The following is an 18,143-nucleotide window of genomic DNA, read 5'->3' as shown; positions in this document are numbered from 1 at the left end:
AGTCTGGCATAAAGCTCAGGCACTAGTGGCTGGCTCCACAGAGGGAATTTCCAGCATTAAGCTCGGCTAAACTCCTTCGACTTTTTTGAGCAGAACGTAGGGTTTTACCTCCATCAAGAGGGCCTGAACCTGGGTAAAACATTGTCTCCTTCGTTCCTATTACCATTGATCCGAGAATCCACAGCTCGGGACCCCCTACCCCGAGATCTGCCAGTTTTAACACCAACACCCGCTACATGATTTCATCTTGCTTAATGCGTTACTCTGTTCTTATGAACTTAATACTCTAGATGCAGGCAGGAGTCAGTCGATGTGTGGAGTAATAGTAGTAGATGCAGAATCGTTTCGATCTACTTGACACGGACGTGATGCCTATATTCATGATCATTGCCTTAGATATCATCGTAACTTTGTGCTTTTCTATCAATTGCTCGACAGCAATTTGTTCACCCATCGTAATAATTTCTATCTCGAGAGAAGCCACTAGTGAAACCTATGGCCCCGGGTCTATTTTCCATCATATAAGTTTCTGATCTACAATTCTAGTTTACTATTTACCTTCCTTTGCAATCTTCACTTTCCATTCCACAAACCAAAAATACCAAAAATTTTACTTTACCGTTTATCCATCTCTATCATATTTCACTTTGCGAATAACCGTGAAGGGTTTGACAACCCTTTTGTCGCGTTGGTTGCAAGTTGGTGTTTGTTTGTGCAGGTATTCACTGGCTTGTTACGCTACTGGATTGATACCTTGGTTCTCAAAACTGAGGGAAATACTTATGCTCCTTTGCTCCATCACCCTTTCCTCTTCAAGGGAAAAACCAACGCAAGCTCAAGATGTAGCAAGAAGGATTTCTGGCACCGTTGCTGGGGAGATCTACACCAAGCCAAGACATACCAAGTACCCATCATAAACTCTCATCTCCCGCATTACATTATTTGCCATTCGCCTCTCATTTTCCTCTCCCCCACTTCTAAAACGATTTTCGAAAAGATTCGCCTTTGATGACCCACAAGTGTAGGGAATCTATCGTAGCCTTTTTGATAAGTAAGAGTGTCGAACCCAACGAGGAGCAGAAGGAAATGATAAGCAGTATTCTGTGCAAGCACTGAAATTATCGGTAACAGATAGTTTTGTGATAAGGTATTTTGTAACGAGTAGCAAGTAATAAAAGTAAATAAGGTGCAGAAAGATGGCCCAATCCTTTTTGTAGCAAAGGACAAGCCTGGACAAACTCTTATATAAAGGAAAGCGCTCCTGAGGACACATGGGAATTATCGTCAAGCTAGTTTTCATCACGTTCATATGATTCGCGTTCGGTACTTTGATAATTTGATATGTGGGTGGACCGATTCTTGGGTACTATCCTTACTTGGACAAGCATCCCACTTAACATTAACCCCCATCGCAAGCATCCGCAACTACAACAGATGTATTAAGGTAAACCTAACCATAGCATGAAACATATGGATCCAAATCAGCCCCTTACGAAGCAACACATAAACTAGGGTTTAAGCTTTTGTCACTCTAGCAACCCATCATCTACTTATTACTTCCCAATGCCTCCTTCTAGGCCCAAACAATGGTGAAGTGTCATGTAGTCGACGTTCACATGACACCACTAGAGGGATGACAACATACATCTCATCAAAATATCGAACGAATACCAAATTCACATGACTACTTATAGCAAGACTTCTCCCATGTCCTCAGGAACAAACGTAACTACTCACAAAGCATATTCATGTTCATAATCAGAGGGGTATTAATATGCATAATGGATCTGAACATATGATCTTCCAATAAGTAAACCAACTAGCATCAACTACAAGGAGTAATCAACACTACTAGCAACCCACAGGTACCAATCTGAGGTTTGGATACAAAGATTGGATAGAAGAGATGAACTAGGGTTTGAGATGAGATGGTGCTGGTGAAGATGTTGATGGAGATTTACCCCCTCCCGATGAGAGGATCATTGGTGATGACGATGGTGATGATTTCCACCTCCCGGAGGGAAGTTTCCCCGACAGAACAGCTCTGCCGGAGCCCTAGATTGGTTCCACCAAGGTTCCGCCTCGTGGCGGTGGAGTTTCGTCCCGTGAGCTTGCTTATGATTTTTTCCTCGATGAAAGACTTCATATAGTAGAAGATGGGCATCGGAGGGCCACCATGGGCCCACGAGGCAGGGGGCGCGCCCAGGGGGGTAGGGCGTGCCCCCCTCGTGGCCAGGGTGTGGGCCCCCTTTGGTGGATTCTTTCTCCAGTATTTTTATTAATTCCAAAAATAACTTCTGTGAAGTTTCAGGACTTTTGGAGCTGTGCAGAATAGGTCTCTAATATTTGCTCCTTTTCCATCCCAGAATTCCAGCTGCCGGCATTCCCCCTCTTCATGTAAACCTTGTAAAATAAGAGAGAATAGGCATAAGTATTGTGACATAATGTGTAATAACAGCCCATAATGCAATAAATATCGATATAAAAGCATGATGCAAAATGGACGTATCAACTCCCCCAAGCTTAGACCTCGCTTGTCCTCAAGCGAAATCCGAAATCGAAAAATATGTCCACATGTTTAGAGATAGAGGTGTCGATAAAATAAAATACGGACATGAGGGCATCATGATCATTCTTAGAACAACAACATATATATATTGTCATATTATCTCTTATGCTAAAGTAACAATTCAATCACAATTTCAAGTATGAATCATAAACTTCATTGAGAACCAACAAACTCTAATCTCAGTCATTGAGGCAATTGCAATTTATCATAACATAGGAAAGAGTCAATATAATAGCTTTTCAGCAAGTCTACATACTCAACCATCTTTTAGTCTTTCATAATTGCTAACACTCACGCGATATTTATGGTTATGAAGTTTTAATCGGACACAGAGAAAGACATGGGCTTATAGTTTTGCCTCCCAACGTTTTACCTCAAGGGTAATGTCAACAATAATAGTTCATGAAAACCCACATCTAATTAGCCATATATATCAGGATCTTTCCAACACATTGTGCTTGCCAAAGGATAAAATGTAAAAAGGAAAGGTGAAAATCACCATGACTCTTATATAAGGTAGAAGGTAAAAGTAAAATATAGGCCCTTCACAGAGGGAAGCAGAGGTTGTCATGCGCTTTTATGGTTGGATGCACAAAATCTTAATGCAAAAGAACATCACTTTATATTGCCACTTGTGATATGGACCTTTATTATGCAGTCCGTCGCTTTTATTTCTTCCACATCACAAGATCGTATAAAGCTTATTTTCTCCACATTAATAGATCATACATATTTAGAGAGCAATTTTTATTGCGTGGACCGATGACAACTTACTTGAAGGATCTTACTCAATCCATAGGTAGATATGGTGGACTCTCATGGCAAAAACGGGTTTAGGGATATTTGGAAGCACAAGTAGTATCTCTACTTGGTGCAAAGAAATTGGCTAGCAAGAGAGGGAAAGGCAAGCTCAACATGTTGGATGATCCATGACAATATAATTTATCTCAGATGTACCCATTACGTTGTCTTCCTTGTCCAACGTCAACTCTTTAGCATATCATACTTTAATGAGTGCTCACAATTATAAAAGATGTCCAAGATAGTATATTTATATGTGAACCTCTCTTTCTTTATTACTTCCTATTAATTGCAACGATGACCAAAACTATGTTTGTCAACTCTCAACAACTTTTATTCATCATACTCTTTATATGTGAGCTCATTACTCTCCATAAGACCCATATGATCTCTTTATTTCTTTTATTTCTTCTATTTTATTTTATTACCTCTAGATCATAGCAAAATAGTCAATCCCTTGACTCAACACTAATCTTTGCAGTATGTTCCTTGTAGTGAAGATGAGCAGGGACATTTGTAGTGTAGAGGTCTATACGGTCAGTTGTGATGGACATTTTGAACTCTTTGGGTCTCTTTGATTCGTAGGATTTTGTAAACATAGGAATAGGAATTGTAGTGGCCTGCCCACTTGAATCCTATAAGATTAGCAAGGAAATGCGGGGAGTTGTGTCGCCTTTGAGAGTTACACTAATATTAATAGTACCGCACCTTCAGTTGAAGAGGGATGGTATCCGAAGCCTTTCTAGCCATATCGGCAATACTAGCACATATATTCCAGTAAGTTCCACTTTCCTAATTTTACTCCTAATGCTTACGATTTTCCCGTTATATCTACACTATGATTTGTGTAGCTGCTTTGTGTCGCACTAGCAGTAGTCCACTCTTGAAGCTAAACAACACACCAATCATAAGTCCAAAGCTTACTTCTTCAAATACGAATTGTGATATGATACTGAGATTAGCTAACAGACACATATTTAATTGGTTAGCTAATGCTCCCAATTGCCAAATGCATGTGGCCACATATAGAGAGACATCATGGAATTGCATTTCTTTGGGTGCTCTCATTCATCATGGGTGGGCAACCAACATTGTATAGAAAGGGGAATCTCAATAATATGCTTCCTCTTCTCTTCTTTAACATGCTCCTCTTCTGTTCTTCTTTAGTAAGCACAGTATGTTCCTTGTCAGGAAGGGGAGCAGGGACATCTGCAGTCAACACCTCTATTGGGCCGGTTCTGCTAATTGATTTCGCACTTTGAGTTGGTCTGCCATAATACCTCGAAAATGGTGGGAGACGCGCGGTCTTTGATAGACTAAACCAATAGTAACAAATGTGCGCCTTCACATGAATAGAGCTGGCCTGTAGGTGATTGATAGGCTGCATATTAGTAGTGGCAAAACCCTATGTTTTCCAGCCAGTTCCGCTTTCCTGATTTATTTATGGTGGTTATGGCGTACCCCCGTTATCTACACTATGATCTGCCTACTGGCTTTGCGCTCTCGTTATCATGGTTTGGCAATAAACTTTCTATACGGTATATTATGAACCTATCATCTGCCAACTATGCTTACATCTGGGGCCCCCAATAGGGAGCCTATTTTTTGTGTAGTTGTGCCAGATTATATTAATATACTCACCATATTACAGCACACATCAGCTCTCTCATCAGAATTCAGTGATAGCACACAAGGGTTTACAGGGAGCCTCTATTATATTACAATATCCGTTGCATTACAAAGATAATCTCACTATTATTTGTGTTTTCATGCTTTACAACTATTGTACGTAATCACAATGAATATAAGAATGCGCACATCAGAAGAATATTGCGGAACAGTTCAATGGGTAACAAACTTGGCATCAAGGGATTGAGGTCCATTGTGGATGCAATGAAACCCACATGCTCCCGACCTATAGATTCGTATTCAGAATATGATCTTAATGACTATTCTGAGCTCAAGGAGTCAAAGGCAGATGGCCTAACCTATTCACCCAATAAGGTGCTTGTTCTAATTTGGCAAGGTTTTATTGGTTGTACATATCTTGCATAAGGAGTCTTGCATTTCTTTTGCTTCGTTGCACCGCCATCTGCTTAGTTTACTCATGATATATGTGAAGATGCCATGCCCATCCATTACTAGGATCCTTGAGTTGCGTGAAATTTCTAGGATTGACCAAAATGCATGAAAATATGATATGCATGATGATCTAGTGTATAACATTCCAAATTGCAAATTTGGGATGTTACAAACCTACCCCCCTTAAGATGAATCTCGCCCTCGAGATTCGGGTTGGCTAGAAAATAGGTGAGGGTGGTCCTTGAGCAAATCTTCTTCTCTTTCCCAGGTGGCTTCATCCTCTGAGTGGTGGTTCCACTGAACTTTGCAAAACTTGATAACCTTGCTGTGGGTAACTCTGCTGGCATAATCGAGAATCTTGACTGGCTTCTCCACATACGTTAAGTCATCCTCCAACTGAATCGCTTCAAGCGGTACTGTATCTCTTAGCGGCACCTCCACCATCTTGGCATGACATTTCTTCAGTTGAGAAACATGGAATACATCATGAACTCCTGACAGTCCCTCTGGTAATTCCAACTTATAAGCGATTTCTCCCATACGTTGCAAGATCTTATACGGTCCAACGAAACACGGTGCTAGTTTTCCCTTAACTCCAAAGCGCTTAACTCCTCGAAGTGGGGATACTCGGAGATAAAATCTGTCTCCAGTTTCGTAAACTGTCTCCTTGTGTTTTGAATCTGCGTAGCTCTTCTGCCTGGACTGGGCTACCTTGAGCCTATCGCGAATCAACTTAACTTTCCGTTCAGACTCCTTAATCAAATCTGGTCCAAAGAACTGACGGTCTCCAACTTTGTCCCATGACAACGGTGTCCTGCACCTCCTTCCGTATAAAGCTTCGAAAGGTGCCATCTTCAAACTAGTTTGGTAACTGTTGTTATAAGAAAACTCCGCATACGGCAAGTTATCGTCCCAACTAGATCCATAATCTAGTGCACAAGCTCTCAGCATATCTTCCAAAATCTGATTGACTCTCTCGGTCTGTCCATCTGTCTGCGGATGAAAAGCTGTGCTGAACTCTAGTCTGGTTCCTAAAGTTTCATGCAACTGATTCCAAAATTTTGAGGTAAATTGAGTTCCTCTATCTGATACGGTACTCCTCGGAACTCCATGCAAACATACGATCCTGGTCATGTATATCTTTGCCAACTTAGCACTGGTGTAAGTGGTCTTAACTGGAATGAAATGTGCTACCTTTGTCAAACGATCAACTACTACCCATATCGAGTCATAGCCTGCTTTCGTCCTGGGTAGTCCTGTGATAAAATCCATGCCTATCTTATCCCACTTCCATTCGGGTATCGGCAATGGTTGTAACAATCCTGCTGGCTTCTGATGCTCTGCCTTTACTCTCTGACATACGTCACAAACTGCTACATATGCTGCAATATCCTTCTTCATTCCGGTCCACCAGAACGTTTCCTTCAAATCCAAATACATCTTGGTATTCCCTGGGTGAATCGAATACGGTGAATCATGTGCCTCGTGCAAAATCAACTTCCTGATCTCCGGGTCATTTGGCACATAAACACGGTCCTCAAACCATAAGGTATCGTACTCATCCTCACGAAATCCCTTTGCTTTTCCTTCGCTCAATTTCTCTTTTATAGCAGCAATCTCCTTGTCAGATTTCTGAGCTTCTCTGATCTTATCCATCAATGTTGACTGAATCTCCAATGTTGCTACATAGCCTCTCGGAACTATTTCCAAACATAGCTCACGAAGGTTTTCTGCTAACTCCTTTGGTACTTCTCCCATCACTAGGGTGTTGACATGGCTCTTACGGCTCAATGCGTCAGCTACCACATTAGCTTTTCCGGGATGGTAATGCAATCTCATGTCATAATCCTTGATGAGCTCCAACCATCTCCTTTGTCTGAGGTTCAACTCCTTCTGCGTGAAAATGTACTTCAAACTCTTGTGATCCGTGTACACCTCACAATGATTTCCAATGAGGAAATGTCTCCATGTTTTCAATGCATGCACTACGGCTGCTAACTCCAAATCATGAGTGGCATAATTCAACTCATGAGGCTTCAGTTGCCGTGAAGCATATGAAACAACTCTCCCTTCCTGCATAAGCACTGCTCCAAGTCCTCGACGTGAAGCATCGCAATACACCTCATAATCCTTGGTCTGATCTGGCAAAATCAATACTGGTGAGGTAACCAAGCATTTCTTCAACTCCTGGAAACTAGCCTCACACTCCTCAGTCCAATTGAACTTAGTATCCTTCTTCAACAATTCAGTCATAGGCTTTGCAATCTTTGAAAAGTTCTCAATGAACCTCCGGTAGTATCCTGTGAGTCCAAGAAAACTCCGGATCTCTCCAACTGTCGTTGGTGATTCCCATTCGGTTACAGTCTCAACCTTAGTGGGGTCAAATGCTATACCTTCTCCGGATATAACATGTCCGAGGAATCCAACTTCCTTCAACCAAAAATCACATTTGCTGAATTTGGCATATAACTGATGTTCTCTGAGCTTCTCCAAAACCAAACGCAAATGTTCCTTATGCTCCTCTTCATTCTTTGAATAAACCAGGATGTCATCAATGAACACTACGACGAACTTATCCAAAAACTCCATAAACACTTTGTTCATCAGGTTCATAAAATAGGCAGGTGCGTTAGTCAATCCAAATGACATAACGATATACTCATACAGTCCATATCTTGTGGTGAATGCTGTCTTAGGTATGTCCTTCTCTCGAATCTTCAATTGATGGTACCCTGATCACAAATCGATCTTGGAAAACACTTTAGCTCCTTGCAAACGATCAAACAGATCATTAATCATTGGCAGTGGGTACTTATTCTTGATGGTTACTTCATTCAATCCCCGATAATCTACAACCATCCTTAATGATCCATCCTTCTTTTCCACTAGAAGTACTGGTGATCCCCAAGGCGAAGAACTTGGGCGAATGTAACCTTTATCCAATAACTCCTTAATCCGATTCTTAACTTCTACCAAATCCTTTGCTGGCATCCGGTACGGTTGCTTCGATATTGGGCCTATACCTGGCAATAACTCATTCAAAAACTCAATGTCTCTATCCGGTGGCATGCCTGGTAATTCCTCAGGAAATACATCAGGAAAATCCTTTACCACTGGTACTTCTTCTTGCACAACTCCTGTTAGGCAATTTACTTGTGTCCTTTTTGGTACATGCCGGGATACATACTTGATCCTTCTTCCTTCTGGTGTGGTAAGCAAAATTGTCTTACTGGCGCAATCGATGTTTCTTCCATACATCGACAGCCAATCCATACCAAGAATCACATCCAGACCTTGAGATTCCAATACTATTAGGTCTGAGGGAAACACATAGTTACCAATCCTTAATGGTAACCGATCACACCATCGTCTAGCCATAAACTCCGCTCCTGGTGAGCTTACTAACATGGGTGACCTAAGGGCTTGGGTTGGTAGGTTATACTTATCCACAAATCCCCTTGATATGTATGAATGCGATGCTCCAGTATCAAAAAGAACGAGTGCAATAAATGACTTAACCAAAAACTTACCGATTACTGCATCGGGCTGATCTTCAACCTCCTCCACATTAACGTGGTTCACCTGTCCCCTATTGAAAGGGTTCGGCTTTTTCCCAGAGCTTCCATTGCCATTTCCATTCTGGCCTTCAGGACATTCATTGGCATAATGTCCGGTCTTGGAACACTTGAAACAGGTGACTTGACTCAGGTCTCTCTTGGTTGGGGTCGATGGGGTGGTCCGGTTCTGGCCGTTGCTTCCTCCATTCCCATTACCATTCTTGTGGCCATTATGGTTGTGCGAGCTACCTCCTCCATGGGTGTGCTGAAACTGAAATCCCGGTTTAGGGGCAAAACGGGGCTTCTGCTGGGCTCCAGAGTTATACTTCCCCTGTCCATACTTCCTCTTACGGTTCTCAATCTGCTGTTGCTTTCCTTCAATCATGATGGCACGATCTACCAACTCCTGGTAGTTGTTGAAACTTGCTACCATCAATTGCATGCTTAGTTCATCATCAGACATTCCAGAAACTTCTCCTGCTTAGCTGCATCTGTAGCCACGTCATCTGGGGCATAACGTGCTAACTTGCTGAAATCGTCAACGTACTGGCCAACTGTCCTTCCTCCTTGGCGTAAGTTGCGAAACTCACGCTTCTTCATGGCCATAGCTCCTGCTGAAACATGGGCGGTGCGGAAAGCTTGCTGAAACTGATCCCATGTGATAGTGTCAACTGGGTAAGTGGCTGTGAAATTCTCCCACCATGCTGCCGCGGGTCCGTCAAGCTGGTGAGCGGCAAACTTCACTTTCTCACCATCCGTGCATCCTGCAGTGGTCAACTCCCTTCCTATCTTGCGGAGCCAATCGTCTGCTACTATTGGCTCGGTGCTACTAGAAAAAACCGGCGGATTCAGCCTAAGGAAATGGGCTAAGTGGTCAACAGGTGGTGGTGGTGGTGGGTTGTTGTTGTTGTTGTTGTTCTGCTGGTTCTGGACTAACATCTGCATCAATTGATTCTGCTGCTGGATCAACTGAGTGAGCTCTGGTGGGAATCCATTGTCACACCTCGGAGGCATCTGAGGGTTTAGAAAAGATGAGAATTAAGAATAGAGTGAGGTCTAAAGGGAAAACACTACCCAATGCACATGGGCAAATGCACACAAAATCACTTCATTCAATCAAACAAGGGCTTACAATCGGTCTAAAACTATCGCAAAAGTGCTCGACTATAATGTTTACAGGGGGGGGAAATGCTACTACTATCTGGTGGTCATCTAGAAATTTGAACCGGTGGAAGACTCCATGATATCTGCTCCAGCTTCGTCTTCAAAGTCGGGTTCACTTGGATCCGAATCGGTGTCTTCGATGATGATGTAGTTGTCCGGACATGCAACGTACTCGTCTTCCTCCTTGGATGCTAACTTCCTCTTGAGTTCTTCAATCTCCTGCTTAAGATCGCCATTGTGTCTCGCTAGAGCTACGATCTCGTCCATGTAGTCCTTGCGCGTAGACTTCAGTTCTCCTTCTAGCTCGATGATCTTTGCCTTTGCATTCTTCAACTCTATCATATCATTGCACATCTGGTTCTCGTGGCATCGAATGTGCTGGTTTAACTCCTGGATGAAAGATGCAATGGATCTATCCTTCTTGGTGCTGACTAACTCCCATTGTTCATCTCGGCGTCCGCAAATCTGGTAGATAGTGTCCTTGAGGTCTTCTTGATAAACTTCTCCAATGCGTCCCATGGTGATATGAGCTGCCATGATCCTTCCCAGACTCCAGGTTGGTGCATTGAAAACACTATCTATAGGCTTTGTGATTGGCGCGAATGTCCTTCCCGGAACTTGAGCTTGAATCTTCCAGCGCTCCTCTTCAGGCAGAGTGGCGTTGAAGGTTCCCGTGAAGCTTGGTAATCCAATGTTCAGGTACTTGGTGACTTCCTTCAGGTGAAATCCAAATGGTGTGCCTTCATCCGGTTGAGCATACTTAATCTTCGCGTTCGTCATCCTAAAAGAGTAGAAAAGATGAGGAGTTAGAAAATGAGAAGAGAATGGTGATCTATGGCTTTAACTTAGTGGTCGTGTCCTACAGTCAGCGTGTGCTCTGATACCATCTCTGTAGCGACCCGACCCGAATGGATCAAGTGCTCTGTGCTCCGGTGTCATCCCTGGATCAGTAATGCTAACACCACACAGTACATCGAAGGATTTATAGCAGAGTGGCAATCACACACTTATTACATTGTTGTCTCAAAGAGAACTTATTACAATAAATATGGCTTAAGGCCATATAATAACGATAACAGCGGAAGACTCGGAAGATAAATGGGTCCATCAACTCCAACGGCATCACTGAGTATAGAACCACGACCTAAAAGCACATTACTCGTCGTCTGAAAAGTCTGCAACATGAGAAGTTGCAGCCCGAAAACGGGTCAGCACATGGAATATGCTGGCAATGTAACACATAGAGAGTAATGGAATGAAACAGCTGTACTACATGCATATATGGCTGGTGGAAAGCTCTATGGTTACAGTTTTGCGTAAAGCCAGTTTTTCCCTACTGCAAAGGAATAAATTTATTTAACTATCATGGTAGTTGTTGAACATCGAGAATGGTTGACAGCATTCCGATCCCAATTAAGTGAACAATTAAAACCCAACAACATTAATTAGAAGTAACATGTTGAGATTCACATGATATTCAAGTACTAGATACTCAAGTTGTCCATAACCGGGGACACGGCAAATCATGATTAATTTGTACACTCTGCAGAGGTTTGCGCACTTTTCCCCACAAGACTCGATCGCCTCCGTTTGGTTTCTCGCACTACATGGTGTTTGAGAAGACGGATGACCGAGACACAGTCTTTCAGAAGCGCTAGCACCTTACGATCGGGTAGACCGTACCACCTATAACCCCTACATCTGCTAGTCTACCACTGTAAGAGTTCGCACGACTTAGTCAACTATGCCAGAGCCCATAGTAGCTTGTGGCTGCACACGGAAGTTACTAGCATGAATGATCTTATGATCCCTTTGAGCCTGGGTGGCGGTCCAAAATAAAATAGGCAAGTCCTGATAGACATCAGGTGCCTCAATCCACCCAGATGTGTGTTTAAGTTGCCACCTTAGGTAAACCATTAAATTAACAAACTCACATCTGTCATGGATATCACTCACCCAATCCACGTCTACTAGCATAGCATGGCATAATAAGCAAACGTAGAAGTAACTCCCAAAGGTTTCATAATAAACGGGTAATAGGTACTACCTCATCTACTTCCCATCCCACAATTTAATTAGATCCTAATCATGCAATGTGTGAGGATTGATCTAATGTAATAAAACTGGGTTGTAGAAAAAGGTATGATCAAAGTGTTACTTGCCTTGCTGATGATCCACGAGACCTAGGGTTTCGAAGTAACAAGCGACGCAATCCAGGTGATCTATCACAGACAAACAACAAGCATACAATAAGTACTCAACTAATGCACAGGTAAAACTCGAACAAGAGAACGAACCAGAAAGTTCAACTTAAGAACTCCGGTTGCAAAGAAAGAACGAACCAAACAAAGAAACAGAAAACAAACGGCGGAAGAAAACAACTCGGTTCTAGCAAGTTGAAACTAGGTCAAATTTTACCGGGGCAAAAACTTGTTTAAGTTGATTAGTCGGAACGGTGGTTTCGAGACGAAACTCCAGGCGCTTGAATCACCTGATTCCGATAAATGAGCGATAAGAAAGACTAGAACGAAGATAGGATCTGAGATCACGATCGCGGAATAAATCCGACGAAAAGAAAGAGACGAACGGTTAAACGAACGGGCGTTCGTTAACCGGGAAAAATCGGTGATCACGTTCGTTGAGACGAACGGTCCGAAAGAAGAACGAAAACCGATCTAGGGTTTCGGAAAAGAAAACCGAAACAAAGTACCAGAAAAAGAAAACGGAACGGTTCTTTTAAGAAAAACCGAACCGGGCAAGGGTGGCGCGGCTACCTCCGGCGAGGCTCCGGCGGCGGCGGGGCAAGGGCGGCGGCGGCGGCGCTAGGGCGGCGGCGGCAGCAGCTAGGCGGCGGCAGCAGCTAGAGGCGGCGGGGCTGGCGCGCGGCTCGGGGCGGGAGGCGGCGGTGGCTGCGGCTTGGGGTGGAGAGGGGGGGTGTTGGGGTATTTATATAGGTGGGGGGGTCTCTTGCTTGGGGAAGGGGCAAGGGGAGGCGACGGCGGCTTGGAGTCCTTCCAGGACTCGGCCTGGCGGCTGGCGTGCGCGGCTGGGCCGGCCTTGGCCCAGGCGGCTGGGCCTGCGTACTTTTTTTTAAAATCGGTTACGCGCGCAGAAAAACAAAAGAAAGAAAATCTAAACGAACTCCAAAATTCCTAAAGTAAATTTTCCCCAACTCCTAAAAATGAGTCGAACAAAATGAACTTTACTCCGGACCTAGAATGCAATTTTTGAAAACGCACATTTTTCCCTATCCAAATAAAATGCAAATAAACACCGGAAAACAAAATTTGATTTATTCATTAGATCTTCATTTTTTTCCTAACTTTGGGAAAGTCATATTATTCCCCTCTCTCATATTTGATATATTGGAAAAATAATTGAAGATGAAATAAATAAATCAAATGATCCTCTTTTCAAATTTGAGAAAACTCTCAAATATGAAAATAACGAAATCTCCAACTCTCTCCGTGGGTCCTTGAGTTGCGTGAAATTTCTAGGATCGACCAAAATGCATGAAAATATGATATGCATGATGATCTAGTGTATAACATTCCAAATTGCAAATTTGGGATGTTACAAACCTACCCCCCTTAAGATGAATCTCGCCCTCGAGATTCGGGTTGGCTAGAAAATAGGTGAGGGTGGTCCTTGAGCAAATCTTCTTCTCTTTCCCAGGTGGCTTCATCCTCTGAGTGGTGGTTCCACTGAACTTTGCAAAACTTGATAACCTTGCTGCGGGTAACTCTGCTGGCATAATCGAGAATCTTGACTGGCTTCTCCTCATACGTTAAGTCATCCTCCAACTGAATCGCTTCAAGCGGTACTGTATCTCTTAGCGGTACCTCCGCCATCTTGGCATGACATTTCTTCAGCTGAGAAACATGGAATACATCATGAACTCCTGACAGTCCCTCTGGTAATTCCAACTTATAAGCGACTTCTCCCATACGTTGCAAGATCTTATACGGTCCAACGAAACGCGGTGCTAGTTTTCCCTTAACTCCAAAGCGCTTAACTCCTCGAAGTGGGGATACTCAGAGATAAACTCTATCTCCAGTTTCGTAAACTGTCTCCTTGCGTTTTGAATCTGCGTAGCTCTTCTGCCTGAACTGGGCTACCTTGAGCCTATCGCGAATCAACTTAACTTTCCGTTCAGACTCCTTAATCAAATCTGGTCCAAAGAACTGATGGTCTCCAACTTTGTCCCATGACAACGGTGTCCTGCACCTCCTTCCGTATAAAGCTTCGAAAGGTGCCATCTTCAAACTGGTTTGGTAACTGTTCTTATAAGAAAACTCCGCATACGGCAAGTTATCGTCCCAACTAGATACATAATCTAGTGCACAAGCTCTCAGCATATCTTCCAAAATCTGATTGACTCTCTCGGTCTGTCCATCTGCGTGCGGATGAAAAGCTGTGCTGAACTCTAGTATGGTTCCTAAAGTTTCATGCAACTGATTCCAAAATTTTGAGGTAAATTGAGTTCCTCTATCTGATACGATACTCCTCGGAACTCCATGCAAACATACGATCCTGGTCATGTATATCTTTGCCAACATAGCACTGGTGTAAGTGGTCTTAACTGGAATGAAATGTGCTACCTTTGTCAAACGATCAACTACTACCCATATCGAGTCATAGCCTGCTTTCGTCCTGGGTAGTCCTGTGATAAAATCCATGCCTATCTTATCCCACTTCCATTCGGGTATCGGCAATGGTTGTAACAATCCTGCTGGCTTCTGATGCTCTGCCTTTACTCTCTGACATACGTCACAAACTGCTACATATGCTGCAATATCCTTCTTCATTCCGGTCCACCAGAACGTTTCCTTCAAATCCAAATACATCTTGGTATTCCCTGGGTGAATCGAATACGGTGAATCATGTGCCTCGTGCAAAATCAACTTCCTGATCTCCGGGTCATTTGGCACATAAACACGGTCCTCAAACCATAAGGTATCGTGCTCATCCTCACGAAATCCCTTTTCTTTTCCTTCGCTCAATTTCTCTTTTATAGCAGCAATCTCCTTGTCAGATTTCTGAGCTTCTCTGATCTTATCCATCAATGTTGACTGAATCTCCAATGTTGCTACATAGCCTCTCGGAACTATTTCCAAACATAGCTCACGAAGGTTTTCTGCTAACTCCTTTGGTACTTCTCCCGTCACTAGGGTGTTGACATGGCTCTTACGGCTCAATGCGTCAGCTACCACATTAGCTTTTCCGGGATGGTAATGCAATCTCATGTCATAATCCTTGATGAGCTCCAACCATCTCCTTTGTCTGAGGTTCAACTCCTTCTGCGTGAAAATGTACTTCAAACTCTTGTGATCCGTGTACACCTCACAATGATTTCCAATGAGGAAATGTCTCCATGTTTTCAATGCATGCACTACGGCTGCTAACTCCAAATCATGAGTGGCATAATTCAACTCATGAGGCTTCATTTGCCGTGAAGCATATGAAACAACTCTCCCTTCCTGCATAAGCACTGCTCCAAGTCCTCGACGTGAAGCGTCGCAATACACCTCATAATCCTTGGTCTGATCTGGCAAAATCAATACTGGTGAGGTAACCAAGCGTTTCTTCAACTCCTGGAAACTAGCCTCACACTCCTCAGTCCAATTGAACTTAGTATCCTTCTTCAACAATTCAGTCATAGGCTTTGCAATCTTTGAAAAGTTCTCAATGAACCTCCGGTAGTATCCTGCGAGTCCAAGAAAACTCCGGATCTCTCCAACTGTCGTTGGTGATTCCCATTCGGTTACGGTCTCAACCTTAGTGGGGTCAAATGCTATACCTTCTCCGGATATAACATGTCCGAGGAATCCAACTTCCTTCAACCAAAACTCACATTTGCTGAATTTGGCATATAACTGATGTTCTCTGAGCTTCTCCAAAACCAAACGCAAATGTTCCTTATGCTCCTCTTCATTCTTTGAATAAACCAGGATGTCATCAATGAACACTACGACGAACTTATCCAAAAACTCCATAAACACTTTGTTCATCAGGTTCATAAAATAGGCAGGTGCGTTAGTCAATCCAAATGACATAACGTTATACTCATACAGTCCATATCTTGTGGTGAATGCTGTCTTAGGTATGTCCTGCTCTCGAATCTTCAATTGATGGTACCCTGATCGCAAATCGATCTTGGAAAACACTTTAGCTCCTTGCAAACGATCAAACAGATCATTAATCATTGGCAGTGGGTACTTATTCTTGATGGTTACTTCATTCAATCCCCAATAATCTACAACCATCCTTAATGATCCATCCTTCTTTTCCACTAGAAGTACTGGTGATCCCCAAGGCGAAGAACTTGGGCGAATGTAACCTTTATCCAATAACTCCTTAATCCGATTCTTAATTTCTACCAAATCCTTTGCTGGCATCCGGTACGGTTGCTTCGATATTGGGCCTGTACCTGGCAATAACTCAATCAAAAACTCAATGTCTCTATCCGGTGGCATGCCTGGTAATTCCTCAGGAAATACATCAGGAAAATCCTTTACCACTGGTACTTCTTCTTGCACAACTCCTGTTAGGCAATTTACTTGTGTCCTTTTTGGTACATGCCGGGATACATACTTGATCCTTCTTCCTTCTGGTGTGGTAAGCAAAATTGTCTTACTGGCGCAATCGATGTTTCCTCCATACATCGACAGCCAATCCATACCAAGAATCACATCCAGACCTTGAGATTCCAATACTATTAGGTCTGAGGGAAACACATAGTTACCAATCCTTAATGGTAACCGATCACACCATCGTCTAGCCATAAACTCCGCTCCTGGTGAGCTTACTAACATGGGTGACCTAAGGGCTTGGGTTGGTAGGTTATACTTATCCACAAATCCCCTTGATATGTATGAATGCGATGCTCCAGTATCAAAAAGAACGAGTGCAGTAAATGACTTAACCAAAAACTTACCGATTACTGCATCGGGCTGATCTTCAACCTCCTCCACATTAACGTGGTTCACTTGTCCCCTATTGAAAGGGTTCGGCTTTTTCCCAGAGCTTCCATTGCCATTTCCATTCTGGCCTTCAGGACATTCATTGGCATAATGTCCGGTCTTGGAACACTTGAAACAGGTGACTTGACTCAGGTCTCTCTTGGTTGGGGTCGATGGGGTGGTCCGGTTCTGGCCGTTGCTTCCTCCATTCCCATTACCATTCTTGTGGCCATTATGGTTGTGCGAGCTACCTCCTCCATGGGTGTGCTGAAACTGAAATCCCGGTTTAGGGGCAAAACGGGGCTTCTGCTGGGCTCCAGAGTTATACTTCCCCTGTCCATACTTCCTCTTACGGTTCTCAATCTGCTGTTGCTTTCCTTCAATCATGATGGCACGATCTACCAACTCCTGGTAGTTGTTGAAACTTGCTACCATCAATTGCATGCTTAGTTCATCATTCAGTCCTTCCAGAAACTTCTCCTGCTTAGCTGCATCTGTAGCCACGTCATCTGGGGCATAACGTGCTAACTTGCTGAAATCGTCAACGTACTGGCCAACTGTCCTTCCTCCTTGGAGTAAGTTGCGAAACTCACGCTTCTTCATGGCCATAGCTCCTGCTGAAACATGGGTAGTGCGGAAAGCTTGCTGAAACTGATCCCATGTGACAGTGTCAACTGGGTAAGTGGCTGTGAAATTCTCCCACCATGCTGCCGCGGGTCCGTCAAGCTGGTGAGCGGCAAACTTCACTTTCTCACCATCCGTGCATCCTGCAGTGGTCAACTCCCTTCCTATCTTGCGGAGCCAATCGTCTGCTACTATTGGCTCAGTGCTACTGGAAAACACTGGCGGATTCAGCCTAAGGAAACGGGCTAAGTGGTCAACAGGTGGTGGTGGTGGTGGTGGTGGTGGGTTGTTGTTGTTGTTGTTGTTGTTGTTCTGCTGGTTCTGGACTAACATCTGCATCAATTGATTCTGCTGCTGGATCAACTGAGTGAGCTCCGGTGGGAA

Source organism: Triticum urartu, chromosome 5A, assembly GCF_056163025.1.
Source record: "Triticum urartu cultivar PI428250 chromosome 5A, HENAU_Tu73, whole genome shotgun sequence".
NCBI classification, from domain to species: Eukaryota; Viridiplantae; Streptophyta; class Magnoliopsida; order Poales; family Poaceae; genus Triticum; species Triticum urartu.
The sequence above is the reverse complement of the archived record's forward strand: the minus strand, read 5'-3'. Positions refer to the sequence as shown.